This window comes from Gorilla gorilla, chromosome 21 (genome assembly GCF_029281585.2).
Source record: "Gorilla gorilla gorilla isolate KB3781 chromosome 21, NHGRI_mGorGor1-v2.1_pri, whole genome shotgun sequence".
In the NCBI taxonomy this organism is placed as follows: Eukaryota; Metazoa; Chordata; class Mammalia; order Primates; family Hominidae; genus Gorilla; species Gorilla gorilla.
This window is the reverse complement of record NC_073245.2, coordinates 82274362-82288579: the sequence shown is the minus strand read 5'-3', so window position 1 is coordinate 82288579 and position 14218 is coordinate 82274362.

Below are 14218 nucleotides of genomic sequence, written 5' to 3'. Positions count from 1 at the left end.
TACACAGCCATCTGTATGAACATGGAAATATCTTCAACGCCATCTGTATGAACATGGATATGTCTACACAGCCGTCTGTATGAACATGGAAATATCTACACCGCTATCTGTGTAAACATGCATACATCTTCACCGCTATCTGTATAAACATGGAAATATCAACACCGCTATCTGTATGAACATGGAAATATCTACACCGCTATCTGTTTGAACATGGAAATACCTACACCGCTATCTGCATGAAAATGGAAATATATACACAACTATCTGCATATAAATGGAAATATCTACACAGCTATTTCTATGCACATGGAAATAGCTACACCGCTATCTCTATAAACATGGAAATATCTACACCGCCATCTGTATGAACATGGAAATATCTACACTGCCATCTGTATTAAGAAGGAGATATCTACACCGCTATCTGTATAAACAAGGAAATATATACACCGCTATCTGAACATGGAAATATCTACACCGCTATCTGTATGAACACGGAAATATCTACACCGCCGTCTGCATGAACATGGAAATATCTGCACCGCCATCTGTATGAACATATAAATATCTACACCGCCATCTGTATTAAGATGGAGATATCAACACCGCTATCTGTACAAACATGGAAATATCTACACCACTATCTGTATGAACATGGAAATATCTACACCGCTATCTGTTTGAACAGGGAAGTATATAAACCGCTATCTGCTTGAAAATGGAAATATCTACACAGCTATCTGCATATACATGGGAATATCTACACAGCTATCTCTTTACACATGGAAATAACTACACCGCTATCTGTATGAACATGGAAATATCTACACCGCCATCTGTATGAACATGGAAATATCTGCACCGCCATCTGAATGAACATATAAATATCTACACCGCCATCTGTATTATGATGGAGATATCTACACCGCTATCTGTATAAAGATGGAAATATCCACACCGCTATGTGTATAAACATGGAAATATCTACACCGCTATCTGTATAAACATGGAAATAACTACACCGCTTCCTGTATAAACATGGAAATATCAGCACCACTATCATTATGAACATGGAAGTATCTACACCGCCATCTGTATGAACATGGAAATATCTTCACCGCCATCTGTATGAACATGGAAATATCTGCACCGCCATCTGTATGAACATATAAATATCTTCACCGCCATCTGTATTAAGATGGAGATATCTACACCGCTATCTGTATGAACAAGGAAATACCTACACCGCTATGTGTATAAACATGGAAATATCTACACCGCTATCTGTATAAACATGTTAATATCTACACTGCTACCTGTATAAACATGGATATATCAGCACCGCTATCTGTATGAACATGGAAATATCTACACCGCCATCTGTATGAACACGGAAAAATCTTCACCGTCATCTGTATGAACATGGATATATCTACACAGCCATCTGTATGAACATGGAAATATCTTCACCGCCATCTGTATGAACATGGATATGTCTACACAGCCGTCTGGATGAACATGGAAATATCTACACAGCTATCTGTATGAACATGGAAATATCTACACCGCTATTTGTGTAAACATGCATACATCTTCACCGCTATCTGTATAAACATGGAAATATCCACACCGCTATCAGTATGAACATGGAAATACCTACACCCCTATCTGTTTGAACATGGAAATATCTACACCGCTATCTGCATGAAAATGGAAATATCTACACAGCTATCTGCATATACATGGAAATATCTACACAGCTATCTCTTTGCACATGGAAATAACTACACCGCTATCTCTATAAACATGGAAATATCTACACCACCATCTGTATGAAAATGGAAATATCTGCACCGCCATCTGTAAGAACATATAAATATCTACACTGCCGTCTGTATTAAGAAGGAGATATCTACACCGCTATCTGTATAAACATGGAAATATCTACACCGCTATCTGTATGAACATGGAAATATCTATACCGCTACCTGTATAAACACAGAAATATGTACACCGCTACCTGTATAAACATGGAAGTAGCAGCACCGCTATCGGTATGAACATGCCAATATCTACACGGCTATCTGTATGAACATGGAAATATCTACAACGCCATCTGTATGAACATGGAAATATCTTCACCGCCATCTGTAGGAACATGGATATATCTACACAGCCATCTGTATGAACATGGAAATATCTACACCGCTATCTGTATGAACATGGAAATATGTACACAGCCATCAGGATGAACATGGAAATATCTACACCGCTATCTGTATGAACATGGAAATACATACACCGCTATCTGTATGAACATGGAAATATCTACACCGCTATCTTTATGAACATGGAAATATCTACACGGCTATCTGTATGAACATGGAAATATCTTCACCGCCATCTGTTTGAACATGGATATATCTACACAGCCATGTGGAAAACATGGAAATATCTACACCGCTATCTGTGTAAACATGCATACATCTTCACCACTATCTGTTTAAACATGGAAATATCTACAGCGCTATCTTTATGAACATGGAAATATCTACACCGCTAACTGTTTGAACAGGGAAATATATAGACCGCTATCTGCATGAAAATGGAAATATCTACACCACTATCTGTATGAACATGGAAATACATACACCACTATCTGTATGAACATGGAAATATGTACACCGCTATCTGTATGAACATGGAAATATCTGCACCGCTATCTGTATGAACATGGAAATATCTACACCACTATCTGTATGAAAATGGATATATCTACACCGCTATCTGTATGAATATGGAAATATCTTCACCGCCATCAGTATGAACATGGATATATCTACACAGCCATCTGGATGAACATGGAAATATCTACACCGCAATCTGTAGGAACATGGAAATAGCTACACTGCTATCTGTATGAACATGGAAATATCTACACCGCTATCTGTATAAACATGGAAATATCTACACCGCTATCTGTATGAACATGGAAATATCTTCACCGCCATCTGTATGAACATGGATATATCTACACAGCCATCCGGATGTACATGGAAATATCTACACCGCTATCTGTATGAACATGGAAATATCTACACAGCCATCTGGAAGAACATGAAAATATTTTCACCGCTATCTGTGTAAACATGCATACATCTTCACCGCTATCTGTATAAACATGGAAATATCTACACCGCTACCTGGATAAACATGGAAATATCTACACCGCTATCTCCATGAACATGGAAATATCCACACCTCTATCTGTATGAACATGGAAATAGTTACACCGCTATCTGTATGAACATGGAAATATCTACAGCACTATCTGTATGAACATGGAAATATCTACACCGCTATCTGTTTGAACAGGGAAGTATATACACCGCTATCTGCTTGAAAATGGAAATATCTACACAGCTATCTGCATATACATGGGATTATCTACACAGCTATCTCTTTACAAATGGAAATAACTACACCGCTCTCTGTATGAACATGGAAATATCTACACCCCCATCTGTATGAACATGGAAATATCTGCACCGCCATCTGAATAAACATATAAATATCTACACCGCCATCTGTATTAAGATGGAGATATCTACACCGCTATCTGTATAAACATGGAAATATCTACACCGCTACCTGTATAAACATGGAAATATCAGCACCGCTATCAGTATGAACATGGAAGTATCTACACCGCCATCTGTATGAACATGGAAATATCTTCACCGCCATCTGTATGAACATTGAAATATCTGCACCGCCATCTCTATGAACATATAAATATCTACACCGCCATCTGTATTAAGATGGAGATATCTACACCGCTATCTGTATAAACATGGAAATATCTACACTGCTATGTGTATAAACATGGAAATATCTACACCGCTATCTGCATAAACATGGAAATATCTACACTGCTACCTGTATAAACATGGAAATATCAGCACCGCTATCTCTATGAACATGGAAATATCTACACCGCCATCTGTATGAACATGGAAAAATCTTCACCGTCATCTGTATGAACATGGATATATCTACACAGCCATCTGTATGAACATGGAAATATCTTCACCGCCATCTGTATGAACATGGATATGTCTACACAGCTGTCTGGATGAACATGGAAATATCTACACCGCTATCTGTATGAACATGGAAATATCTACACCTCTACCTGTGTAAACATGCATACATCTTCACCGCTACCTGTATAAACATGGAAATATCCACACCGCTATCTGTATGAACATGGAAATATCTACACCGCTATCTGCATGAAAATGGAAATATCTACACAGCTATCTGCATATACATGGAAATATCTACACAGCTATCTCTTTGCACATGGAAATAACTACACCGCTATCTCTATAAACATGGAAATATCTACACCACCATCTGTATGAACATGGAAATATCTGCACCGCCATCTGTATGAACATATAAATATCTACACCGCCATCTGTATTTAGAAGGAGATATCTACACCGCTATCTGTATAAACATGGAAATATCTACACCGCTATCTGTATGAACATGGATATATCTACACAGCCATCTGGATGAACATGGAAATATCTACACTGCCATCTGTATGAACATGGAAATATCTACACTGCTATCTGTATAAACATGGAAATATCTACACCGCTACCAGTATAAACATGGAAATATTAGCACTGCTATCGGTATGAACATGGAAGTTTCTACACCGCCATCTGTATGAACATGGAAATATCTTCACCGCCATCCATATGAACATGGAAATATCTGCACCGTCATCTGTATGAATATATAAATATCTACACCGCCATCTGTATTAAGATGGAGATATCTACACCGCTATCTGTATAAACATGGAAATATCTACACCGCAATGTGTATAAACATGGATATATCTACACCGCTACCTGTATAAACATGGAAGTATCAGCACCGCTATCGGTAGGAACAATGCAATATCTACACGGTTATCTGTATGAACATGGAAATATCTACACCGCTATCTGTATGAACATGGAAATGTCTTCACCGCCATCTGTATGAGCATGGATATATCTACACAGCCATCTGGATGAACAGGGAAATATCTACACCGCTATCTGTATAAACATGGAAATATCTACACCGCTACCTTTATAAACATGGAAATATCAGCACCGCTATCAGTATGAACATGGAAATGTCTACACCGCCGTCTGTATGAACATGGAAATATCGTCACCGCCATCTGTATGAACATGGATATATCTACAAAGCCATCTGTATGAACATGGAAATATCTTCACCGCCATCTGTATGAACATGGATATGTCTACACAGCCGTCTGTATGAACATGGAAATATCTACACCGCTATCTGTGTAAACATGCATACATCTTCACCGCTATCTGTATAAATATGGAAATATCTACACCGCAATCTGTGTAAACATGCATACATCTTCACCGCTATCTGTATAAACATGGAAATATCTACACCGCTATCTGTATGAACATGGAAATATCTACACCGCTATCTGTTTGAACATGGAAATACCTACACCGCTATCTGCATGAAAATGGAAATATATACACAACTATCTGCATATAAATGGAAATATCTACACAGCTATTTCTATGCACATGGAAATAGCTACACCGCTATCTCTATAAACATGGAAATATCTAAACCGCCATCTGTATGAACATGGAAATATCTACACTGCCATCTGTATTAAGAAGGAGATATCTACACCGCTATCTGTATGAACATGGAAATAGCTACACAGCTATCTGTATGAACATGGAAATATCTACACCGCTATCTGTATGAACATGGAAATATCTACACTGCTATCTGTATGAATATGGAAATATCTTCACCGCCATCTGTAAAACATGGATATATCTACACAGCCATCTGGATGAACATGGAAATATCTACACAGCTATCTGTATGAACATGGAAATATCTACACCTCTATCTGTGTAAACATGCATACATCTTCACCGCTATCTGTATAAACATGGAAATATCTACACCGCTATCTGTATGAACATGGAAATATCTACACCGCTATCTGTATGAACATGGATATATCTACACAACCATCTGTATGAACATGGATATATCTACACCACTACCTGTATGAAAATGGAAATATCTACACCGCTATCTGTATGAACATGGATATATCTACACAGCCATCTGGATGAACATGGAAATATCTACACCGCTATCTGTATGAACATGGAAATATCTATACCGCTATCTGTGTAAATATGCATACGTCTTCACCGCAATCTGTATAAACATGGAAATATCTACACCGCTATCTGTATGAACATGGAAATATCTACACCGCTGTTTGAACATGGAAATATCTACTCCGCTATCTGTGTAAACATGCATACATCTTCACCGCTATCTGTATAAACATGGAAATATCTACACTGCTATCTGTATGAACATGGAAATATCTACACCGCCATCTGTGTGAACATGGAAATATCTGCACCGCCATCTGTATGGACATATAAATATCTACACCGCCATCTGTATTAAGATGGAGATATCTACACCGCTATCTGTATAAACCTGGAAATATCTACACCGCTATCTGTATAAACATGGAAATATCTACCCCGCTATCTGTATAAACATGGAAATATCTACACCGCTACCTTTATAAACATGGAAATATCAGCACCGCTATCTGTATGAACATGGAAATATCTACACCGCCGTCTGTATGAACATGGAAATATCGTCACCGCCATCTGTATGAACATGGATATATCTACAAAGCCATCTGTATGAACATGGAAATATCTTCACCGCCATCTGTATGAACATGGATATGTCTACACAGCCGTCTGGATGAACATGGAAATATATACACCGCTATCTGTGTAAACATGCATACATCTTCACCGCTATCTGTATAAACATGGAAATGTCTACACCGCTATCTGTATGAACATGGAAATATCTACACCGCTATCTGTTTGAACATGGAAATATCTACACCGCTATCTGCATGAAAAAGGAAATATCTACACAACTATCTGCATATAAATGGAAATATCTACACAGCTATCTCTTTGCACATGGAAATAACTACACCGCTATCTCTATAAACATGGAAATATCTACACCGCCATCTGTATGAACATGGAAATATCTACACCGCCATCAGAATTAAGAAGGAGATATCTACACCGCTATCTGTATAAACATGGAAATATCTACACCGCTATCTGTATGAACATGGAAATATCTACACCGCTATCTGTATAAACACGGAAATATGTACACCGCTACCTGTATAAACATGGAAGTATCAGCACCGCTGTCGGTATGAACATGGCAATATCTACACGTCTATCTGTATGAACATGGAAATATCTACACCGCTATCTGTATAAACATGGAAATATCTACACCGCTATCTTTATGAACATGGAAATATCTACACCGCTAACTGTTTGAAGAGGGAATTATATACACCGTTATCTGCATGAAAACGGAAATATCTACAGAGCTATCTGCTTACACATGGAAATACCTACACAGATATCTCTTTACACATGGAAATAACTACACCGCCATCTGTATGAACATGGAAATATCTGCACCGCCATCTGTATGAACATTTAAATATCTACACCGCCATCTGTATTAAGATGGAGATATCTACACCACTATCTGCATAAACATGGAAATATCTACACCGCTATCTGTATAAACATGGAAATATCTACACCGCTATGTGTATATACATGGAAATATCTACACTGCTATCTGTATAAACATGGAAATATCTACACCGCTACCTGTATAAACATGGAAATATTAGCACTGCTATCAGTATGAACATGGAAGTTTCTACACCGCCATCTGTATGAACATGGAAATATCTTCACCGCCATCCATATGAACATGGAAATATCTGCACCGCCATCTGTATGAACATATAAATATCTACACCGCCATCTGTATTAAGATGGAGATATCTACACCGCTATCTGTATAAACATGGAAATATCTACACCGCTATGTGTATAAACATGGAAATATCTACACCGCTACCTGTATAAACATGGAAGTATCAGCACCGCTATCGGTAGGAACAATGCAATATCTACACGGTTATCTGTATGAACATGGAAATATCTACACCGCTATCTGTATGAACATGGAAATGTCTTCACCGCCATCTGTATGAGCATGGATATATCTACACAGCCATCTGGATGAACAGGGAAATATCTACACCGCTATCTGTATAAACATGGAAATATCTACACCGCTACCTTTATAAACATGGAAATATCAGCACCGCTATCAGTATGAACATGGAAATATCTACACCGCCGTCTGTATGAACATGGAAATATCGTCACCGCCATCTGTATGAACATGGATATATCTACACAGCCATCTGTATGAACATGGAAATATCTTCAACGCCATCTGTATGAACATGGATATGTCTACACAGCCGTCTGTATGAACATGGAAATATCTACACCGCTATCTGTGTAAACATGCATACATCTTCACCGCTATCTGTATAAACATGGAAATATCAACACCGCTATCTGTATGAACATGGAAATATCTACACCGCTATCTGTTTGAACATGGAAATACCTACACCGCTATCTGCATGAAAATGGAAATATATACACAACTATCTGCATATAAATGGAAATATCTACACAGCTATTTCTATGCACATGGAAATAGCTACACCGCGATCTCTATAAACATGGAAATATCTACACCGCCATCTGTATGAACATGGAAATATCTACACTGCCATCTGTATTAAGAAGGAGATATCTACACCGCTATCTGTATAAACAAGGAAATATATACACCGCTATCTGTATGAACATGGAAATATCTACACCGCTATCTGTATGAACACGGAAATATGTACACCGCTACCTGTATAAACATGGAAGTATCAGCACGGCTATCGGTATGAACATGGCAATATCTACACGGCTATCTGTATGAACATGGAAATATCTACACCGCTATCTGTATGAACATGGAAATATCTTCACAGCCATCTGTATGAACATGGATATATCTACACAGCCATCTGGATGAAGATGGAAATATCTACACCGCTATCTGTTTGAACAGGGAAGTATATACACCGCTATCTGCTTGAAAATGGAAATACCTACACAACTATCTGCATATACATGGGAATATCTACACAGCTATCTCTTTACACATGGAAATAACTACACCGCTATCTGTATGAACATGGAAATATCTACACCGTCATCTGTATGAACATGGAAATATCTGCACCGCCATCTGAATGAACATATAAATATCTACACCGCCATCTGTATTAAGATGGAGATATCTACACCGCTATCTGTATAAAGATGGAAATATCTACACCGCTATGTGTATAAACATGGAAATATCTACACCGCTATCTGTATAAACATGGAAATATCTACACCGCTATCTTCATGAACATGGAAATATCTACACCGCTCTCTGTATGAACATGGAAATACATGCACCGCTATCGATATGAACATGGAAATATCTACACCACTATCTGTATGAACATGGAAATATCTACACCGCCATCTGTATGAACATGGAAATATCTTCACCGCCATCTGTATGAACATGGATATATCTACACAGCCATCTGGATGAACATGGAAATATCTACACCGTTATCTTTATGAACATGGAAATATCTACACCGCTATCTGTTTGAACTTTGAGATATATACAGCGCTATCTGCTTGAAAATGGAAATATCTGCACTGCTATCTGTATGAAGATGGAAATACATACACCGCTATCTGAATGAACAAGGAAATATCTACACCGCTTTCTGTATGAACATGGAAATATCTACACCGCTATCTGTATGAACATGGAAATATCTTCACCGCCATCTGTATGAACATATATATATCTACACAGCCATCTGGATTAACATGGAAATATCTGCACCGCTATCTGTATGAAGATGGAAATATCTACACCGCTATCTGTATGAACATGGATATATCTACACAGCCATCTGGATGAACATGGAAATATCTACACCGCTATCTGTGTAAACATGCATATATCTTCACCGCTATCTGTATAAACATGGAAATATCTACACCGCTATCTTTCTGAACATGGAAATATCTACACTGCTAACAGTTTGAACAGGGAAATATATACACCGCTATCCGCATGAAAATTGAAATATCTACACAGCTATCTGCATATACATGGTAGTATCTACACAGCTATCTCTTTACACATGGAAATATCTGCACCACTATCTGTATGAACATGGAAATATCTACACCGCCGTCTGCATGAACAAGGAAATATCTGCACCGCCATCTGTATGAACATATAAATATCTACACCGCCATCTGTATTAAGATGGAGATATCTACTCCGCTATCTGTACAAACATGGAAATATCTACACCAATATCTGTATGAACATGGAAATATCTACACCGCTATCTGTTTGAACAGGTAAGTATATACACCGCTATCTGCTTGAAAATGGAAATATCTACACATCTATCTCCATATACATGGGAATATCTACACAGCTATCTCTTTACACATGGAAATAACTACACCACTATCTGTATGAACATGGAAATTTCTACACCGCCATCTGTATGAACATGGAAATATCTGCACCGCCATCTGAATGAACATATAAATATCTACACCGCCATCTGTATTAAGATGGAGATACCTACACCGCTATCTGTATAAAGATGGAAATATCTACACAGCTATGTGTATAAACATGGAAATATCTACACCGCTATCTGTATAAACATGGAAATATCAGCACCGCTATCTGTATGAACATGGAAGTATCTACACCGCCATCTGTATGAACATGGAAATATCATCACCGTCATCTGTATGAACATGGAAATAACTGCACCGCCATCTGTATGAACATATAAATATCTACACCGCCATCTGTATTAAGATGGAGATATCTACACCGCTCTCGTATGAACATGGAAATATCTACACCGCTATGTGTATAAACATGGAAATATCTACACCGCTATCTGAATAAACATGTTAATATCTACACTGCTACCTGTATAAACATGGAAATATCAGCACCGCTATCTGTATGAACACGGAAAAATCTTCACCGTCATGTGTATGAACATGGATATATCTACACAGCCATCTGTATGAACATGGAAATATCTTCACCGCCATCTGTATGAACATGGATATGTCTACACAGCCGTCTGGATGAACATGGAAATATCTACACAGCTATCTGTATGAACATGGAAATATCTACACCGCTATCTGTGTAAACATGCATACATCTTCACCGCTATCTGTATAAACATGGAAATATCCACACCGCTATCTGTATGAACATGGAAATATCTACACCGCTATCTGTTTGAACATGGAAATATCTACACCGCTATCTGCATGAAAATGGAAATATCTACACAGCTATCTGCATATACATGGAAATATCTACACAGCAATCTCTTTGCACATGGAAATAACTACACCGCTATCTCTATAAACATGGAAATATCTACACCACCATCTGTATGAAAATGGAAATATCTGCACCGCCATCTGTATGAACATATAAATATCTACACTGCCGTCTGTATTAAGAAGGAGATATCTACACCGCTATCTGTATAAACATGGAAATATCTACACCGCTATCTGTATGAACATGGAAATATCTACACCGCCACCTGTATAAACACAGAAATATGTACACCGCTACCTGTATAAACATGGAAGTATCAGCACCGCTATCGGTATGAACATGCCGATATCTACACGGCTATCTGTATGAACATGGAAATATCTACAACGCCGTCTGTATGAACATGGAAATATCTTCACCGCCATCTGTAGGAACATGGGTATATCTACACAGCCATCTGTATGAACATGGAAATATCTACACCGCTATCTGTATGAACATGGAAATATCTACACCGCTATCTGTATGAACATGGAAACAACTTCACCGCCATCTGTATGAACATGGATATGTCTACACAGCCATCTGTATGAACATTTAAATATCTACACCGCCATCTGTATTAAGATGGAGATATCTACACAATTATCTGCATAAACATGGAAATATCTACACCGCTATCTCTATAAACATGGAAATATCTACACCGCTATGTGTATAAACATGGAAATATCTACACCGCTATCTTTATGAACATGGAAATATCTACACCGCTACCTGTATAAACATGGAAATATCAGCACCGCTATCAGTATGAACATGGAAGTTTCTACACCGCCATCTGTATGAACATGGAAATATCATCACCGCCATTCGTATGAACATGGAAATATCTGCACCGCCATCTGTATGAACATATAAATATCTACACCGCCATCTGTATTAAGATGGAGATATCTACACCGCTTTCTGTATAAACATGGAAATATCTACACCGCTATCTGTATAAACATGGAAATATCTACACCGCTATCTGTATAAACTTGGAAATATCTACACCGCTACCTGTATAAAAATGGAAATATCAGCACCGCTATCTGTATGAACATGGAAATATCTACACCGCCGTCTGTATGAACATGGATATATCTACACAGCCATCTGTATGAACATGGAAATATCTTCACCGCCATCTGTATGAACATGGATATGTCTACACAGCCATCCGGATGAACATGGAAATATCTACACCGCTATCTGTATGAACATGGAAATATCTACACCGCTATCTGTATGAACATGGAAATATCTACACAGACATCTGGATGAGCACGGAAATATCTACACCGCTATCTGTATGAACATGGAAATACATGCACCGCTATCTGTATGAACATGGAAATATCTACACCGCTATCTGTATGAACATGGAAATATCTACACCGCTATCTGTATGAACATGGAAATATCTACACCGCTATCTGTGTAAACATGCATACATCTTCACCGCTATCTGTATAAACATGTAAATATCTACACCGCTATCTGTATGAACATGGAAATATCTACACCGCTATCTTTATGAACATGGAAATATCTACACCGCTATCTGTATGAACATGGAAATATCTTCACCGCCATCTGTATGAACATGGATATATCTACACAGCCATCTGGATGAACACAGAAATATCTACACCGCTATCTGTGTAAACATGCATACATTTTCACCGCTATCTGTATAAACATGGAAATATCTACACCACTATCTTTATGAACATGGAAATATCTACACCGCTATCTGTATGAACATGGAAATATCTACACCGCTATCTGTATGAACATGGAAATATCTTCACCGCCATCTGTATGAACATGGATATATCTACACAGCCATCAGGATGAACATGGAAATATCTGCACCGCTATCTGTATGAAGATGGAATTATCTACACCGCTATCTGTATGAACATGGATATATCTACACAGCCATCTGGATGAACATGGAAATATCTACACCGCCATCTGTATGAACATGGAAATATCTTCACAGCCATCTGTAGGAACATAGATATATCTACACAGCCATCTGTATGAACATGGAAATATCTACACCGCTATCTGTATGAACTTGGAAATATCTACACCGCTATCTGTATGAACATGGAAATATCTTCACCACCTTCAGTATGAACATGGATATGTCTACACAGCCATCTGTATGAACATTTAAATATCTACACCGCCATCTGTATTAAGATGGACATATCTACACAACTATCTGCATAGACATGGAAATATCTACACCGCTATCTGTATAAACATGGAAATATCTACATCGCTATGTGTATAAACATGGAAATATCTACACCACTATCGGTATAAACATGGAAATATCTACACCGCTACCTGTATAAACATGGAAATATCAGCACCGCTATCTGTATGAACATGGAAATATCTACACCGCCGTCTGTATGAACATGGAAATATCGTCACTGCCATCTGTATGAACATGGATATATCTACACAGCCATCTGTATGAACATGGAAATATCTTCACCGCCATCTGTATGAACATGGATATGTCTACACAGCCATCTGGATGAACATGGAAATATCTACACCGCTATCTGTATGAACATGGAAATATCTACACTGCTATCTGTATGAACAAGGAAATATCTACACAGACATCTGGATGAAC